The following is a 19,013-nucleotide window of genomic DNA, read 5'->3' on the forward strand; positions in this document are numbered from 1 at the left end:
CACATGTGTTAATGTAGTATAATTGTTTAAAGTTCAGGTCCTGTACTCAGACTAGGTTTGGACCTGGTTCTGTCACTTTCTAACTGTGTGACCTGGATTATTCATTTGAACCTTTTTGCTTCAGTTTCTTCATTGTTAAAATGGGAATAGTACTGATTCTGCCTCATAGATTTGTTGTGAGGATTAAATAAGGTAATTAATTTTAGCTATTATCTTTAAGGGTAACTTTAGACTGCTAGATCTTCATTGTGTTTATTTGGTTTCTAAACTTACTCTAATCTGGAGAGCAATGGATGCAAAAAAGGCAGAAATAAAATGACTTTCTAGAGTAATATAGAGGAAATATAGATTAAATTGATTTAAAATTAATAATTGAAGATATATAAAGATGTACTGGAGATGATGTGAATGACCTCCCCAGATGTGGATGTTTATATTACTAGTTATAAATTATAAGAGACAGCTTTTGCAAGGGACTACTCAGCCATATCCCCTCTATAAGATCTGTCCTCACCATTCACAGTGAAATGAGGCATCTAGGTCCGAATCATATGACCCCATTGCCCTCTTCAGAGTCAATTGAGCTGTTCACCAGACTGACCAAACAGACTGTGTTTCTCAGAAATTCAAAATTAGAACCCAGAGAATCTAGTCAATCTCTGTCAGACATCTGAACCAGAAAATGTGCAATATTGGGACTGGGGCAATCTGGCACAGGCTGAAGCAGAAAAAATAGAAAAGAAAGGTCAGCAGAGAGAGAAGAAAACAGAAGCAACAGAACTTATGTCTGAAGCTGGGTAGCTGGGGTCAAATCAGGTCTCCACTTTTTATTATTCACCAACTTATGTCACCTTAAGCTAGTTACTGAACTTCTCCCTGATCAATTTAATCTTTCATAGGGTCATTGTGATGATCCAATGAGCCAATATAGGTAGGGCACTTGGAAGGGGGCCTGGGACATGGTATATATTCTATAATGTTACTTCTAATTATGACTCATTATGACTTCTTAATCTACCTTTATATGTCTGTATCCATTTATGAGGATGACCCACTCTCATATTTCTGTAAAGGAGGGTCAGACGGGAGGACACCTTGTTCCCAGATAACTTACTAGTTTCTTGATCTGGTCTTCCATAACAGGACTTTGTGCTCCCCTGAAACATCCCTGTACCCTTCCAATAAATTATCTTTTCCCCCCAACTAATGATAGTTTAATGTTTTCATCTTTGTAAACACCTAATCTCTGAAGAAGAAATACCAATTTGTGCTGCCTTTTGGGACAGTTTGAACAGACTGTTCTTGACATTTTCGTGAACGATTCAGTATTAAGCATACCCCGCTTCCTTGCACCTACCCCTGAAGTGGAGATTGCTACTGGATACGTTTAGAAGTTTTGCAGTGCTCTATTAGAACAGTGCTCTATTAGAAGTTTTGCAGTGCTCTATTAGAACAGTGATAATCAAAGGAGCACTAGGCTTGAGAGTCATATGAAACTCACACATCATAAAGATGCCTCCAAATTATTATTATAATCTACATCTAAAATCATTTCTGTTTCATAGCTCCCTCCGGTAAAAAAATAAAACTCATAATTCAGTTAGGTAGTTTCTAGATGCGGTTGGTATTGAAAGAAACTCAAAACATATTCCCTAAGATCCTCTTATGGGTAAGACTGACATAATCATAAAAAATAAAAATGCTATTAAATAGACTATAAATTTCAAAATGATACAGGAATGCAATAACCAGCCAGAGAGTTGAAGGAAATAATAAAAGCAAACAAAAACTAAATAGAACCTTGTTCCTCCCTTTGCCCCCATAGAGATAATGTCGAAGCCAAAAGATAGTGATCAACGAGCTTTGGCAGTATAGCTTGCCCAATTAAAGAGTTAAGGTTCTAGAAAGGGCCAGATAAAATGCTACATGGGCAGCCAAACCACAGTGCCCATAAATCATTAGAATTTAAATAAAAGCATTCCAAAACAGATATATTGTTTGTACACAAAATAAATGCACTTTGTTAGAACTAGAAGAAAATCCATGTTTGTAAAATATGCAAACTCTTCCCATAAATCTAAATTAGGGATAATTTCAGGCTCTGAAGCTATGTGGTAATGTGCAAAGCATTGCAAAATGAGATTTTGGTGAAACAAGTAATAAAATCAATTAAAAAAGTTTAGTCTTCACTGTAAAACCTAAGTAAGCAAAAAAAAAAGAAAAAGAGTCCCCACCAAAACCCCAAAGTTCTTTGTAAAATCCTCTGAGATATGCTGATCATCAGATTTGAGGCACTATTATTAAAAGCATTTATTTAATTGTAGGTACTTCTCCATACCACCTAGAAATATACCTTGCCCAGAATTTATAACCAGTTACACAAGTTGAGCTATATTGTAAAGAGTAACATTTGTAATACGTTTTCCAAAAAGGCAAGGCAAAATATGCCACAGTGTTAATGATGTGACATTCACAGGCCATGTCCACCACTGAATATCAAGCTCCTGGGATCAGTGGTACCCAAAATGTCTGCCATAGTGGTACTGAGATTTTATGTCCAATTAAGTCTTTCAATGACAATCACTGCATATCCAGAGTGTCCCACTCATCCTCCTCTATCCATGCTCAAGACACCTCTACTCTGTTCAGACAACGTGTCCAGCTCGAGAGAATGAATAATGCATTCCAGTTTTCTTTTACCATATTTTTACTTTCTGGATTCTTCCACAGTTATGGGTGGCTGCACAACCCATTTCTGGGCAATGAGGCATAAAGTAAAATCTTTGGGGGTGAAGAAGGATGGGGTATAGTTCCTAGGAAAATTTTTCCTTACAGATAATTTGGTTTCCATCATCTGCTTTCTATAGAGAGCCGCAACATACATCATACACAGAAAAAATAATATTTGAGGATAACTGAGCTCCTGAGTCTTTGGTGTTAGCACTAAGCACCAGCTCTAGAAATGCTAGCATTGGATTGTGTAATAAATGAGATATTAAATGCCAACATTGTTTAAAGCCTCTTTTACTTGCCATCAATTCATCTTATTAATTATTAATGCAACATCTTTCTCTGTTCTCCTCAGAACTACCATTGTCTTGGGCTTGCAATCAAGTCATCAGACCTGCCAATTGATAATGAAATTGAGCATTTATTCATGCTCACTAAGGTACTCTGCATTATCTCATGCACTCTTCACCGAGCCCTAGGAGATAGTTACTACAATTCTGTAACTTAAAGCACAGAAATGTTGAAAAACTTGCCTGAAGCACAAAACTAGTAAGGAAAAGGAAAGAAAAGGAAAGGAAGGAAAAGGAAGTCTGTATAGATGAATATCTACAAAAGGAATTCCAATAACCAATGAAGTGCACAATGTTTTCTTCTGGTATGATTCTCCATGATCTGAAAGTTGTTGTGACTTCAGCCCCTAAATCATATTATCACCTCCAGAATAAAATGATCAGGAAAAGGCAGTCTTCTCTTTGGACTGTAAAATATTTGAGGTAAACATTTTTTTTTTTTTTTTAAGATTTTATTTATTTGCGAGAGAGAGAATGAGAGACAGAGAGCATGAGAGGGAGGAGGGTCAGAGGGAGAAGCAGACTCCCTGCTGAGCAGGGAGCCCGATGTGGGACTCGATCCCGGGACTCCAGGATCATGACCTGAGCCGAAGGCAGTCACTTAACCAACTGAGCCACCCAGGCGCCCTGAGGTTAACATTTTTAATGAACAGAACAAAAAATGTGATGTGTATATGTATAATGAAATATTAATTCAGCCTTGAAAAAGAATGACATTGTGTCATTTGCAACTATATATATGAAACTGGAAAGTATTATGCTAAGTGAAATATTAAATGTTTGTGCTCTTTTCACAATGTTTACATATATATGTTTACATATATCAAATCAGCACATTGTACACTTTAAATATCTTACAATTTTGTCAATTATACTTCAGTAAAGCTGAAAAAATATTCATGTTGCTATTTCAGGCTTTTTCTCTATTGTTGAATGCTAAATATAAGTAAATATATATATTTTAAACAGGAACAGAATCACATTTCATTTCATGTTTTCCCCTAAAAATATATAATGAACATCACCATATCATTCCATGTCAACAGACATGTATTTATTCAATTATTTTAAACTTATGAAAACAAAGTTAGTATATTAATCTAAAAGTACAAAAACAGGCTTCACTGTTTTATAAGTCTTACAAATCCAAACTGGTACTGTGAATTTCTAGTACTGGCTAATTTCAGATTTTGCATATTCAGATTCTGATAACTGTAGTTGCATTTAATTCATTTCAAGAAAAAAAGAAATGTTCTTTTTCTCTTCTTCCACTGACATGCTTTACCCTCTCTTATTTTTCTGGATTGAATTTAGGATCGACCAGTCTAGAAAAAAAAAAAACAAAACACCAACCTTCTAGACTCTGTTGACCACTTTTTCCATAAGCATAATTGCCACAGAGAGAAACTTATTTATTGCATAACCTTGGACCCTGAAATGATTTCTTTATGCATAAATTGGGATAAAAATCCCTTCCCTGTTTTCTTTTCACAAGTAATGTGGGATTCAGTCTTTCATTGGTCATAAAAAAATCTTTAAAATATGCAGAGTAGGGGCGCCTGGGTGGCTCAGTTGGTTAAGCGACTGCCTTCGGCTCAGGTCATGATCCTGGAGTCCCTGGATCAAGTCCCGCATCGGGCTCCCTATTCGGCAGGGAGTCTGCTTCTCCCTCTGACCCTCCCCCCTCTCATGTGCTCTCTCTCATTCTCTCTCTCAAATAAATAAATAAAATCTTTAAAAATGAAATAAAATATGCAGAGTGCTGTATAAATAAAAGGTGGTATTTTCTATTGTCAATTTTTTCCTTTTTCAATGCCTTTCATTCATTCATGAGTTTGACTAAATGTTACCATATTCCTCAATGGTTTTGTTTCAGTAAAAAAACTGCCATACCCAAATGTAACTGAATTATAAGTTGGTTTTGCTTGTTTAGCAGAATGTATCCATATTATGTCAATCTGTGCTTGTGTTCTATGCATGTTCTTTCTCTTCCTTCTACTTCATATCCTTCAGACTTAACAAAGAATGGAAATACTAAGAAAAAAATAAAAATATATATTTAAATGCTCTTCTATAGATGGTAATAAATCTGACTCTATCCTCTTACAGTTCAAGATGGTACTTCTGGTTGAGGTATCTGTATGTTCGAATGGCCATAGCACAATTCACATGGGATCCTGTCACTATCTTGGCTATGAAGGTTTATGATTCAAGACTCAAGACTAAAATAATCATGGAAACATTTAGGAATGAGTCAAAAAGTCTGGGTGAGTTCCTGTGGCTTTTCAGAGGGCAAATGTAGACTGGGAGCCAAGGGTGGAGAGTCCCTGAGAGCCTAGGTAGGAAGGAGTGAAACAGGTGACAAGGCATTGGAGATGGAGGACAAAGTGAAAGCCTACTCATTTTCTCATTCAGACACACTAGGTAGATCTATCAGGGTAAGAATAGTGGTTCAAATGTGGTGAAATGCTCTGATGCCAGAAATTCTACAGTCAAAACTTCTTTCATATTTAAATCCATTTTCAACCTTTCCATGGGATGCTGACTATGCTAAGACTCTAAAGAAGATTGTCTCATTTAATTCTCATTTTATTGATGAAGAAACTGAGGATTGGAAAGCTGTAGTAACTCCTGATGGCTACTCAGCTAGCACATGACGTAGGTGGACCCAAGATTCCTCCAGTCATTCTGGATCTTCTTCCCTGGAATGCTTGTGTGTGTTTTTCTTCTATACTAAATATTTTTTCAGTTTTCATTTTTTCTTGCTTGATCTCAAACCTACCTGTGGTCAATAATAAACTCCCTTGAGTGAGAAAGGAGCGCTGGGGAGGGAGTCAGTGAGAATGGAAAGAACCATGTTGCCCTCCCCGCCCACTCCACCCCCACCCCCCAGTCCTTAATGAGTCCATTTCAGGGACTTCTGGGGGGAAATCAGCCACAGAAAATAAGTCTGCTTCTGCAGCTAGAAAATAACCTGAGGGAAGGTGCTTTAAAAATCTAGTCTCATGGAACACTACATCGAAAACTAATGATGTACTGTATGGTGACTAACATAACATAATAAAATAAAATAAAATTTAAAAAAATCTAGTATCTCATGGCATCAGATCATTCTGCTACTGGGAGAAAGGGAAATTGTTGGTACCCCAAAGCATTATGGCAGCAATAACTACACCATGTTCTAGAGTCACATGTTTTAAAACACGTCAGAAGTACTGTAGGCTGTGCAGGAACAGCACTTTCACCTGACTTTCTAAAACACACAGTAACATTTGTAGCGGGAGGAGAGACTCATCTTAAGTTCTGGGAGGCTATCACTGCGGCAGGGGCATGGTACTAAAGAATTACCTGTTGTTACCTCTCCTGTTAGGATGGGGATGTATTAAATATTTCTATTCCACTCTCCACCAAAAAAGTGGGTGGTGGGAGGTGTGTGGTAAATAACACCACTTCACAAATCCCCTCAGATCTGCACACAGCTTTGGAAGTTCCCGTAGCACAGGTCTGCACTCCCACCTAGGATAAATCACTGCAAAGTGCCATGTCCCCAACAGGGGGCTGTTAATTAGTTTGAAAGGCTCCTGCAGTTCCTTTACTGCCTCAAGCAAGTATACAAACCCAACAATACACAAAAATACCTATTTTTTTAATGGTCAGCACAGGCTGAGATTTTATGAGCTTCCCACGGTTGTACGAAAGTTAAGCTAAATGCAAATGTACAAAGGGAAGGTTGTTAAAATTGACTGGGATAAATGCCTTGTTTATCTTGCATTTGGAATCCTTCAGAACTCCATTTAATTGGAAGGGAAAGGAGGCAAAACAGGATGTGCATTAGGCTTCAAGGCCTAGGGCAAGACAGTACAGCTCTGCACCTCCAGATTTATTCTTTCTTGCACCCAACCCAGCTTTGGTGCTGCCTTTTGTATTCTCAGAGAGCAAGATTTTGTCATAGTAGACTAGGGATAGAGTCTGAGAATTTCAGCGTGATAGAACTGGTATGGAGCTTAGAGAAAGGGTATCTTCTCCTTCCCTCCGTAATACCCATAAAGAAAATGAGATCCACAAGAAATGGCTTAAACAGTCCTGACAACCCTCAGCCCTCATTGTTGCATAATAGATCCAATGAAGACCTTAGAGGTGATTATTTACTAAGGTCAAAACGTAGTGGATTTGATTCCCAGTTTAACAAATATTAATTATTCATCTACTAAAGATAAGGGACATCCAGAGCTCTGAACAATCTTAGCTCTCAAAGAACTTATATGCAAACCTTTCTTCTTGCTGTGATAAAATGCTGTCCCAGTGAGGTTGTAGAACCTTTCTTCTCTTCCACATCTCAGTAAGACAACATTTAACATTCCCCAGAGGGCGGGGCATTCCTATTACACAGCTAATGTATGGTAAGTGTTTGCACATGCTCAGTACCAGAATAAGAACTGTACAAGGTATATCATTGAATTCTTCCCTACCTGCCCCCTCCCAAACTTCAAATACAGTAGTTATAATGATTACTTCTCCTATTTTATGAAGAATGCGCCTGAAGCATAGAGAGTTTAATTGTCTGGTAAGCAGGTGGTAGAAGAATACATAGAATGCTTATTTTCTGATTCTAGAGTCTGAATTCCTTATATCCACACAATACCACCTCCCATACTAAGTTAAGCACTTGTGTATTGACCAAAGAGGTCTCTTTATCTGAGAGCCCTTAAATCTGTGGCAGTGACCACTACTTGGTCAGGGAAAACAGTTCTGATTCCTTTAAAGAACAGAATTCCAGACTCTTTAAAAAAAATGTAAAAAAGAGGTATGTGGGGAATAAATATATAGATTTATCGAAATAGCTAAAATGTAGATAGCTAAATGCCAAAACAACAGCTAAGATTCACTTTTGAGCCAATAGATGAAATAAAACAGTATTTGATATATACTCACATATACCCTTACCTGATTTACAGCCACCCCAACTGCAGCCTTCATTCTCCTTGGTCAATTCTCCTAAAGACTCCTATTCTGTAATGCTCATCCATCCTCCACAAAGCCTCAAAACCTACCCTTGTTCATATTTATGGTTATAGAGTTTACCTCCTAAGGGACTATCAGACAACTTAGAGAAGTCAGTGCTTTCAGGTAACATAACAACATAACTCCAAATTTCTCCAATTACCAAAAAGTTTTCCCTTTATATTTCCTTCTGATGGAGATGCAGATGGCCATTTCCCTATCATATTTTCCTAATCTACCTGTAAATTATTACTGATTCAGCAGGCTTACTAGGTGTTTTTCTATTGTTTTATTTTTTTGTAAGAAAACAGAGATAAGATGTGCAGTTATGCAATGAAATTTTTTAAATATTAAACATCCAATAGGGTACTAATATGTTGACCTCAGGTACACAGTATATTCAAAATTTCTTTAAAAAAATCAGATGATTATTAAGATGATTAAGTCAAATCAAAGGGAAGAAAAGTGGGCTCCTTTGGGGATGAGCTGGAGTGGTATGAGCAGAGTCAGCAGATGGGCATCAGGTGAGTTGATTCCCCAGGAATTGAGGAAAGCCACAAACAAATGGGGAAAAGTTGGATACTTAGTAAAAGTAGATGGCAAATTTGACTATCTGGATAATCAACTGAAACCACACCACAGAGATACATGTCACATAGACATAAATTCCAGATAATTTAAGGTGTTATTTTAAACAATAAATATATACCATTCTAAAACCAGATAATATTAAACATTTCACTGACCTCTGTGGTGACTTCAGGGTGGTGGACTCTCTTAGCTGGAAAAAAAAAAAGATTAAAAATCTCAACTCAGAAATATATTTTAAATATATGATAAACAAATAAATAATGCCATTAATAATTAAGGTGCCCCTGAAAATAAATAAGGAAAGCACTAACACAATAAGATATAAATGGACTATGAACATGAACAAATGTTTTAAAAAGAAATATAAATGTAATATGGCTAATAAACATGTGAGAGGATGTTGATCATTTCTAGAAAATAAGAAAGAAAAGCATATAAAAAATGGGTATTCCATTTGCTATCAAATTGTTTCAAGGTTAGTGATAGTGCAATGAGGCAGGCTTTTTCAAATGTTTCTATTAGGAGAAAAAAATAACAGAGTTCCTTGTAAATCAATCTGGTTCTGTGTTTCAAGATCGTTAAACATATTTCTGCTGTTTTACCAAATGATTTCATTTCTCAGAATTTATCTTAAAGGAAAAAAAATCCTTTAGATGTACAAAAAGATCCTCACAATATTTATAATAGCAAAATGAAAATGAAAACACTGCATGTCCAACAAAAAGCTGTGGTCACTCTACTTCAGAATATTCATATAAAGGAATGTGGCAGCTCATGTCCCCAAAGAATAATATAAAGATTTTAAATAGTCAATTATCAAAAAAGCAGGGAAAAGATTAGAAAAACATATTACCAGCGACCTGTAGTCAAGAAAAGAAGTAAATTTCTTTAAGAAGGAGTTAATAAACATGCTTTGCACATTTTAGTTATCACATTACAAACTTTTTTTAAATGCAAAGGAAATACAGTAATTGTTCAGACAACAAATGTAAAGCAATCCATTCTGCTGACAACAGGGTGCTTGTTTAAACTTGACTAAAATGTTGCATCTAGTTATGTGTAGACAGTAATATATACCTATAACCTGTAATAATTAGATCGTGAATCGTCTACCTGGAACAAGAATTATGTGCCATTCAGATCACTGAAAAAGACTGGATATTCAAGGAGCACAGCCAGATGCAGTGGCCCTTGCCTGAGACTGCGCAGCCAAACCAGGGTCACCACACAGCTCAAATGGTGCGTATTTATGAACGAGAAAAAGCCACCTATTCCTCCAGACCTTTTACTGCCATCTTCCAGAAAATAGTCTTTGGCTAGAACTACAAAAGTAAATGGCACCCCCTAGAGTTGTGTACAACCAGCGAAACTTTACATGGCAGCCTTGATCCAAGCTACAGGAAGACAAAGTGACTACTGCCTAAGAATATCAGATGGCACTTAGAGGATGGGTCTAGAAGAGACAGATGGGGGCAGACAGTGAGGAATGAGAAGAGAAGTTACCTCCCATCCCCCAACCTGCACTCCCCTGCTCCCTTTAGTGATGTAGGGGAAATCCATGCCTAGAAAAGCAGGAATATGATCATGTCTGACCATCCTATGGAGTGGCCTGTGGTGAGAAAGCATGAGATGGAGCAGGAGGGAAATGAGAGAACTAAGTACATGATTCAGAAATGTGCAGTTAGAATAAAGCAAGATTCCAGTCTATGAAATTAGGAAGAAAATTCCTCCCTTGTAAGTTTGTTGTTAGGATCAAATGTCCATGCATATACACATATATTACATAGCAAATGGTAAATGCTTCAAAATGATAGCAGTTATATAAAAACCAGCTTTATTCCACTAACATTTTAGCAAATTCTAGAGAAACTCTTACTGGTACTTTTAAATATTCCTCATGCTTTGTTAGAAGGAGCCATGCAGAAAAGATTCTCATAGCATTGATAGCAGGTCCAGTTTCACCATTACTTGCTACAGAGTAAATCCTCTCAAACTCTCTGGACCTCCATGTCCTCATGTCTAAAGTAGGAATAAGAGTGTAAAGATAGTAATGCTGCCCCTTTCCAATGAAATCCTGTCTACAGAGTGAGTCTACACAGTGTAGAGAGCCACAGAAATGCAAAGGATATTTTGTGTGTGTGTGTGCGTGCGTGTGTGTGTGTGTGTGTGTTTGCACGTGCATGTGTGTCTTATGTTTCTTCTTAACCCCCGTTTCTTTGCTTTTACTAGCAGTAAACATCTCAGAAGAATGTAAAGTAGCTTGCATGCTTTGTTTTGAAACAAAAATGGTATCTAGGAAACTATTCTGTTTTGTTTCTCTTTTGGGGAGGAACAAGAACCCCAACAAGAGAACAGAAAATATCAGGCAAGTCCTAGAGTTCTTGAGGACTAGGAGAAAGCAAAACGGGGACTGGTAAACTGTCTACAGTTCAAAATCTGAAGATCCTATTCTTTTAACAGCATCCAACTGCCCCATGGGAACCATTTCCTGGTGACTCGTGGGAAACTTCATTGAACTTGGTAAATATAGCTTTGGAGATGACTGAAGACATTCCCTACCTAAGTATTTCAATTTTGAGAGAGAGAGAGAGAGAGAGACGAATCTATTTCTGAGCACATCATTTGGACAAATAGATACTGTGTTGATTGTGTCTTGATTCCTGTATGGACCCATGAGTTCCTGCATTTTAATTAAGGCTGTAGGTTTTTCTGCTCATTTGCCATGTCTAACACCAAGTGAATGTGAATGGAATTCATCATTCATCTGCCTCTTTGGTAAAAATGCCAAAGTCTTGAAATTAGAGTGAAACATGTAGAAATGCTGGTTTTGTAAGTAAAATTTAGAAGAAAGTCAGCCAATGTCAGCAACTTATTTTCTGGAGGATCCTTGGGATGTTGGCACTTCTCTACCTTACTTCATTTCATGGATTCTGAAATCAAAGAGTGCCAGATAAGAAAGTTTATTTGGTCTGGATATTCACCTGTTAGTACAGATACCATCTAAAAAAAGTATTTGCACAGATTCTCCCTCCCCGTCTATGCTTAGTTTTAATGTAAATGACTAGCTAACACTGAGTTTCATTAACTCTCAAATATGTGAGTGTTGTCTTTTTTTTCTGTTTTTGACATTCAAAAAAGTGTTTCATAAATCATAAAAAATTATTTCTAGCAAGACTTAAGTTACAGCACGCAGGTGATTTGGGGGCACAGACATCTACATTCCATCATTCTATATGCTAACAATAAACATAAAGGCAAATGTTATTGCACATTTTCATTATATATGAAGAAGGCATTTTCCAATTCCAAAGTTTAGTATAATAATATCACTCAGGTATTAATTTTCTTTCCTTTTCAAAGTTTTCTTAACTCTGCTTTTCCTAGAGATCCTCAAAGAAACTTACAGAAGCACTTATTTCTTAATGAGAGTTGTAGGTGGCATTATTTTTCTCTGTGTTATGGAGGGAAGACTATGCCAACATGGGACTTGGGTGCCCCACATGAGTTGGTGGTTGAGATGTCAGGAAAATTGGGAGAGGAAGTAACTGCAGAATCTAGAAGATGCTAAGACTGCTCTACCATCCAAACTGGTCAACACTTGGTCTTCCCTAATTTAGCCCCCACCACCCACCCCCATGCCAAAACCAAACAGTGATCCACATGACTTCCAAAAGTCAAGCTCTGATGATGTAACCCTTTCTCTAAGTCTTTGGGTAGCAGCACTGGCTGCCTATTATCTTCTCTTCAACCCTGTATTCTTTGAACTAATGTTTAATGCCCCTCATGACTTTTCCTCTTCCAACCTACATCATTTCCAATTATTCTTCAATATGAACCCTCACCATGAGCTAACTAGTATTTCCATTGGTTTCAAATGAGAGATAGTGCCCTCCTTTAAATTCTAGAAAGCCATGAACAGAGTAGCAATTCACAAAGGGAGAAAGATGCCAAGGCACAAATACTGAATTAGATTATACTTGACCTAAAGGGGTCCTTTAATTTTCAGAGGCTTTAACACTAACCTAAAATATAATTTCATCTGTGATACTTTATAATTGTGAATGCCATGGTGTGTACCTAGGCATGTTTCAGGTGAGTTTGAGGTGCATTGCTACCTTCTGCTTTCAGTTGCTGAATGACTGAAACACCAAAAGTTTATTGAGCACCTGAAATGTCTCAAACTCTCAGATAAGTCTTTTATTTAATACTCATAGTGAGTCAGTGAGATAAGGCAATAATTATTCTCATTTTATAGATGAGAACGCTGAGTACCAATGAGGCTACATGACTTACCCAAGGGCAAACAGCCAGTAGGTGAACCAGGATTCCAACTTAGATTTGTTTGACATCTTTGTCAAGGTGGGATTCCTGGAGGAGGTGGTCTGAATTTCAGTTTGAATGAAGGTCTGTTGGTCACTCAGACTTCTGAAAATTTGGTTATTTACTAGCATGCTACCCTTGTCACCTACAAATTGTAGATGTAGATTGTAACTCAATTTCAGTACTCCAGCAAAATCCACCCTTCTCTCCTTCTTAATGGAAACACTGGTAAACTTCATGAAATCAGGGAATGAGGCTATACTCTTCACCATTTATTTCCAATGTCTAGCACAGTAACAAGTGGATGGAGATCAATGTCTCTTAAATGAATAAATGAAAAGCAATTTCTAGGCTCAATTTTGCACCAATGTTTCTGGGGATCCTAGAGAAGTGGACAAGCCAACTCATCCAAGGAAGTGATCACTGAATCAAGACTTTTCTGGATAGTTATGTATGCAGCCTTGAATCAGATGCCTAAGTCTGGATTAAGATAAGTTTGGAGGAGGCAGATATTAGGTATCTGTCCTCAAAACTCAGAATCTGATCTGGTTCCATCTTCTGGAGCATTTCTTATAGGTTATACCAAGCCACCAACGATGTAAATAAAACATCCAGGTTTCTTGCAGAAATGTTACTCCACTATCCTTCATGCAATAATGCAGCACTTTGTAACAAGCTTTATAATGAGGCTATGAATTAAAGTGATGCATGGCTTTTCTGAGTACAATATGCATCACAACAGCCTGTATTAACAATTTAAAACCATATAATGTGCTTTATAAGCTAATAAAGTAGTTGCCTCTAAATGATTTATCAAATATGAATAATGCATCCAGAAATAACTCACAGGAACAGGCCAGCCTCCTCCCCTCCTTTGCTCAGACTTTCTCCACAGATGATGCTGAGGACTCATGGGAACTGAGTTACTGGGTTCTAGCCATCAGCTCCCTGCTCTGCTAGGAAGCCTGCCTGCATTCTCCCCAGAGCCTCCCTGCTTATTCTATTCCCTGTTGTTCCAGCCCAACTCTCTGCTTCTCCCCTTATCTGCCCTTTTCTCTATCTCTTTATCTTCCCCTCTATAGAATTCTCCCATTTGGGATCTTGCTCATTCCCTCATCCTTTCTGCTTCATTCAAGAGAGGCAAGGGGCTATCCTAGGAAGTTGTCAGATAGGAACAGTTATGTATAGAAGATTATGCAGTCAGTAGATTAAGTAGTCAGAAGGAAGAAGCCCAGAAGAAGAACAGTTATACATGATTTCTAGGCTGCTAAGGCATATTTACATTGTATGTAAACTTCCTAAACCCCTAAATACTAACTAGATCATGCTCAGAATTTTGTCTTTTGAACACTGCATTTGTGAACTCTAATTTGTGATTATCTAAAGACTCAAAGCATGGTGGATCTCAATCTGGGCTTTTTTGGGGGGAAATCTGATTTGAGAAATAAATATACATATATACAAAACCAAAAGCACAGAGGAGATATTTTCAAGAAAACATTGCTTCTACCTAACAATGAGAACAAGGTAACTCATTGGGAACTCACTGGATAGCCTAAACAATCTAAACAAACTAAATTTCTAATAGTCATGAGCACTTGATAGGAGAAAAAAAAAGACCCATGACTGCTACAATCCTTAACAAAGAAGTGCAAAGAGAACAAACTTGCCATAGGCTGGGATGTTAAAGAAAGACAAATTTATGAAATACATGTGGAGCCTGGCAAAATGGATGAGAATTCTAAAGAGCCCTAGCCACAGTTTGAGCCTATATCCACACAAAAACTCATTCCCATATCAAATGCAAAGGAGTTATGTGCTAAAGACTACATGAAAGGTAGGAAATCTGAGAGAAATCCCTCTTTCACAAGAATACTGCAGCAGTCTTCTGAAAGTTGGAATGAGGCAGCAAAGAGGAGAGAGATCTCTGGAGGCACAGGAAGCAGGAGGTGGGTAGGAATTAGATAAAAAGAGAATTCTTCACCAACCCAAAAGCTTAGAGCTAATCTGTAAAGTACAGAGAGATCTCCTTGCATTCAGAAAGCTGGACGCTTGTCCATAAAGCATAAAAGGATCTCTGGAATACCTCTAGTGTTCAGATCCCAAGCCATTCTAAAGGAAAAATCCTGATATGGCCCTCACAATTTTGAAATTAGAAGTTAAATCAGTTAAACCTACAATAATGCCCAGATCCAAGTCATCAAAAAATTAAACTCACTCAAACCTCCTCCAATATTATCTTAACAGACACAGTGGCATGCCCTCTTTTGGAGTTAGACATTGTTTATCTCAATCTCTCCTGTTCTTCTACACAAAATGACTGGCGTTCAATCAAAAATTTCAAGGCACATGATGAAGCAAGGGAATGCACTGCATGGTCAAGATAGAAAGCACTCAAGAGACTGCCTAGATGGAATTAACAGACACAGAAACTAAAATAATTATTATGGAGTTTCCACTTCCTGCCATGATGGAGTGACTTCTACCAGACTATCTCTCCTGCCATAACTACCATAAAAATGGGTGCCGTCACTAGCTCTTTTTCAGGGAGTGGAAAACAGGTAGCACAAGAAAGAACCTATGAGAAAAGGAACTCATGAGTTGAGCTTCTTGATCACCAGCTTGGGGAAAGTATACTATTTGGGCAAAAACTGATGCAGATCCAGTAGAGCAGGACTGTCCTATTGAAATTAAGAAGAAATCAGAATGTGAAGCTGCTGAAATGCATTACATCTGTGGAGTGGGATATTGGGGAATGGAGGCTGTGAAGAGAATGGGTTCAGAGTTCTCTACAAGTCTGAGATTAACAGATGGACCATATGTGTTCAGGAAGAGACCAACCAATACTTCCTGGAGAGCAGCCATTATGAGGTTGGGAGTGGAAGAGAGATACTAGGGGCTGAGGTCCTCTGAGGGAAAAAAAATGCTGAAGGATGTTAGAGTAGAGGCTGTGCCAGAGTACAGAGATCTCATGAACAAATTCTTCATTTTATTTTATTATGTTATGTTAATCGCCATACATTACATCATTAATTTTTGATGTAGTGTTCCATGATTCATTTTTTGCATATAACACCCAGTGCTCCATGCAGAACGTGCCCTCTTTAATACCCATCACCAGAATAACCCACCCCCCCACCCCCCTCCCCTCTAGAACCTTCAGTTTGTTTCTCAGAGTCCATAGTCTCTCATGGCTCGTCTCCCCCTCTGATTTTCCCCCCTTCATTTTTCCCTTCCTGCTATCTTCTTTTTTTTTATTTGTTTCAGGGTACAGGTCTGTGATTCAACAGTCTTACACAATTCACAGCACTCACCATAGCACATACCCTCCCCAATGTCTATCACCCAGCCACCCCATCCCTCCCACCCCCCACCACTCCAGCAACCCTCAGTTTGTTTCCTGAGATTAAGAATTCCTCATATCAGCGAGGTCATATGATACATGTCTTTCTCTGATTGACTTATTTTGCTCAGCAAAATACCCTCTAGTTCCATCCATGTCGTTGCAAATGGCAAGATTTCATTCCTTTTGGTGGTTGCATAATATTCCATTGTATATATAAACCACATCTTCTTTATCCATTCATCTGTTGATGGACATCTTGGCTCTTTCCATAGTTTGGTTATTGTAGACATTGCTGCTATAAACATTAGGGTGCACGTACCCCTTTGGATCACTACATTTATATCTTTGGGGTAAATACCCAGTAGTACAATTGCTGGGTCATAGGGTAGCTCTATTTTCAACTTTCTGAGGAACCTCCATACTGTTTTCCAGAGTGGCTGCACCAGCTTGCATTCCCACCAATAGTGTAGGAGGGTTTCCCTTCCTCCTCATCCCCGCCAACATCTGTTGTTTCCTGACTTGTTAATTTTAGCCATTCTGACTGATGTGAGGTGGTATCTCATTGAGGTTTTGATTTGGATTTCCCTGATGCAGAGCGATGTTGAGCACTTTCTCATGTGTCTGTTGGCCATTTGGATGTCTTCTTTGGAAAAATGTCTGTTCATGTCTTCTGCCCATTTCTTGATTGAATCATTTGTTCTTTGGGTGTTGAATTTGATAAGTTCTTTATAGATTGTGGATACTGGCCATTTATCTGATATGTCATTTGCAAATATCTTCTCCCATTCAGTCGGTTGTCTTTTGGTTTTGTTGACTTTTTCTTTTGCTGTGCAAAAGCTTTTTATCTTGATGAAGTCCCAATAGTTCATTTTTGCCCTTGCTTCCCTTGCCTTTGACGATGTTTCTAGGAAGCAGTTGCTGTGGCTGAGGTCAAAGACGTTGCTGCCTATGTTCTTCTCTAGGATTTTGATGGACTCCTGTCTCACATTTAGGTCTTTAATCCATTTTGAGTCTATTTTTGTGTGTGGTGTAAGAAAATGGTCCAGTTTCATTCTTCTGCATGTGGCTGTCCAATTTTGCCAACACAATTTGTTGAAGAAACTGTCTTTTTTCCATTGGACATTCTTTCCTGCTTTGTTGTAGTTGACCATAGAGTTGAGGGTCCATTTCTGGGGTCTCTATTCTGTTCCATTGACCTACGGGTCTGTTTTAGTGCCAGTACCATACTGTCTGGATGATTACAGCTTTGTAATAGAGCTTGAAGTCCGGAATTGTGATGCCACCAGCTTTGCTTTTCTTTTTCAACATTCATCTGATTATTTAGGGTCTTTTCTGGTTCCATACAAATTTCAGGATTATTTGTTCCATTTCTTTGAAAAAAATTGATGGTATTTTGATAGGGATTGCATTAAATGTGTAGATTGCTCTAGGTAACATTGACATCTTCACAATATTTGTTCTTCCAATCCATGAGCATGGAACATTTTTCCATTCCTTTGTGTCTTCCTCAATTTCTTTCATGAGTATTTTATAGTTTCTGAGTACAGATTCTTTGCCTCTTTGGTTAGATTTATTCCTAGGTATCTCAATTTCTCTTTCTTCTGTCTTGTTGTTGGTGTATAGGAATGCCACTGATTTCTGTGCATTGATTTTATATCCTGCCACTTTACTGAATTCCTGTATGAGTTCTAGCAGTTTTGGGGTGGAGTCTTTTGGGTTTTCCACATAAAGTATCATTATCATCTGCAAAGAGTGAGAGTTTGACTTCTTTGCCGTTTCAGATACCTTTTATTTCTTTTTGTTGTCTGATTGCTGTGGCTAGGACTTCTAGTACTATGTTGAATAGCAGTGGTGATAGTGGACATCCCTGCCATGTTCCTGACCTTAGGGGGAAAACTCAGTTTTTCCCCATTGAGAATGATATTCGCTGTGGGTTTTTCATAGATGGCTTTTATGATATTGAGGTATGTACCCTCTATGCCTATACTCTGAAGAGTTTTAATCAAGAAAGGATACTGTACTTTGTCAAATGCTTTTTCTGCATCTATTGAGAGGATCATATGGTTCTTGTTCTTCCTTTTATTAATGTATTGTATCACATTGATTGATTTATGGATGTTGAACCAACCTTGTAGCCCAGGAATAAATCCCACTTGGTCGTGGTGAATAATCCTTTTAAGGTACTGTTGGATCCTATTGGGTAGTATTTTGGTGAGAATTTTTGCATCCATGTTCATCAGGGATATTGGTCTGTAATTCTCCTTTTTGATGGGGTCTTTGTCTGATTTTGGGATCAAGGTAATGGTGGCCTCATAAAATGAGTTTGGAAGTTTTCCTTCCATTTCTAATTTTTGGAACAGTTTCATAAGAATAGGTATTAATTCTTCTTTAAATGCTTGGTAGAATTCCCCTGGGAAGCCATCTGGCCCTGGGCTCTTGTTTTTTGGGAGATTTTTTATTACTGTTTCAATTTTCTTATTGGTTTTAGGTCTGTTCAGGTTTTCTGTTTCTTCCTGGTTCAGTTTTGTAGTTTATACATCTCTAGGAATGCATCCATTTCTTTCAGATTATCTAATTTGCTGGCATATAGTTGCTCATCATGAACAAATTCTTAACAGCCCTAACAGCCAGCTAAAATAACAGAAAGGCTGCTCCTTATGAATAAAGGTCACCCC

This window comes from Halichoerus grypus, chromosome 10 (assembly GCF_964656455.1).
Source record: "Halichoerus grypus chromosome 10, mHalGry1.hap1.1, whole genome shotgun sequence".
Lineage (NCBI taxonomy): Eukaryota > Metazoa > Chordata > Mammalia > Carnivora > Phocidae > Halichoerus > Halichoerus grypus.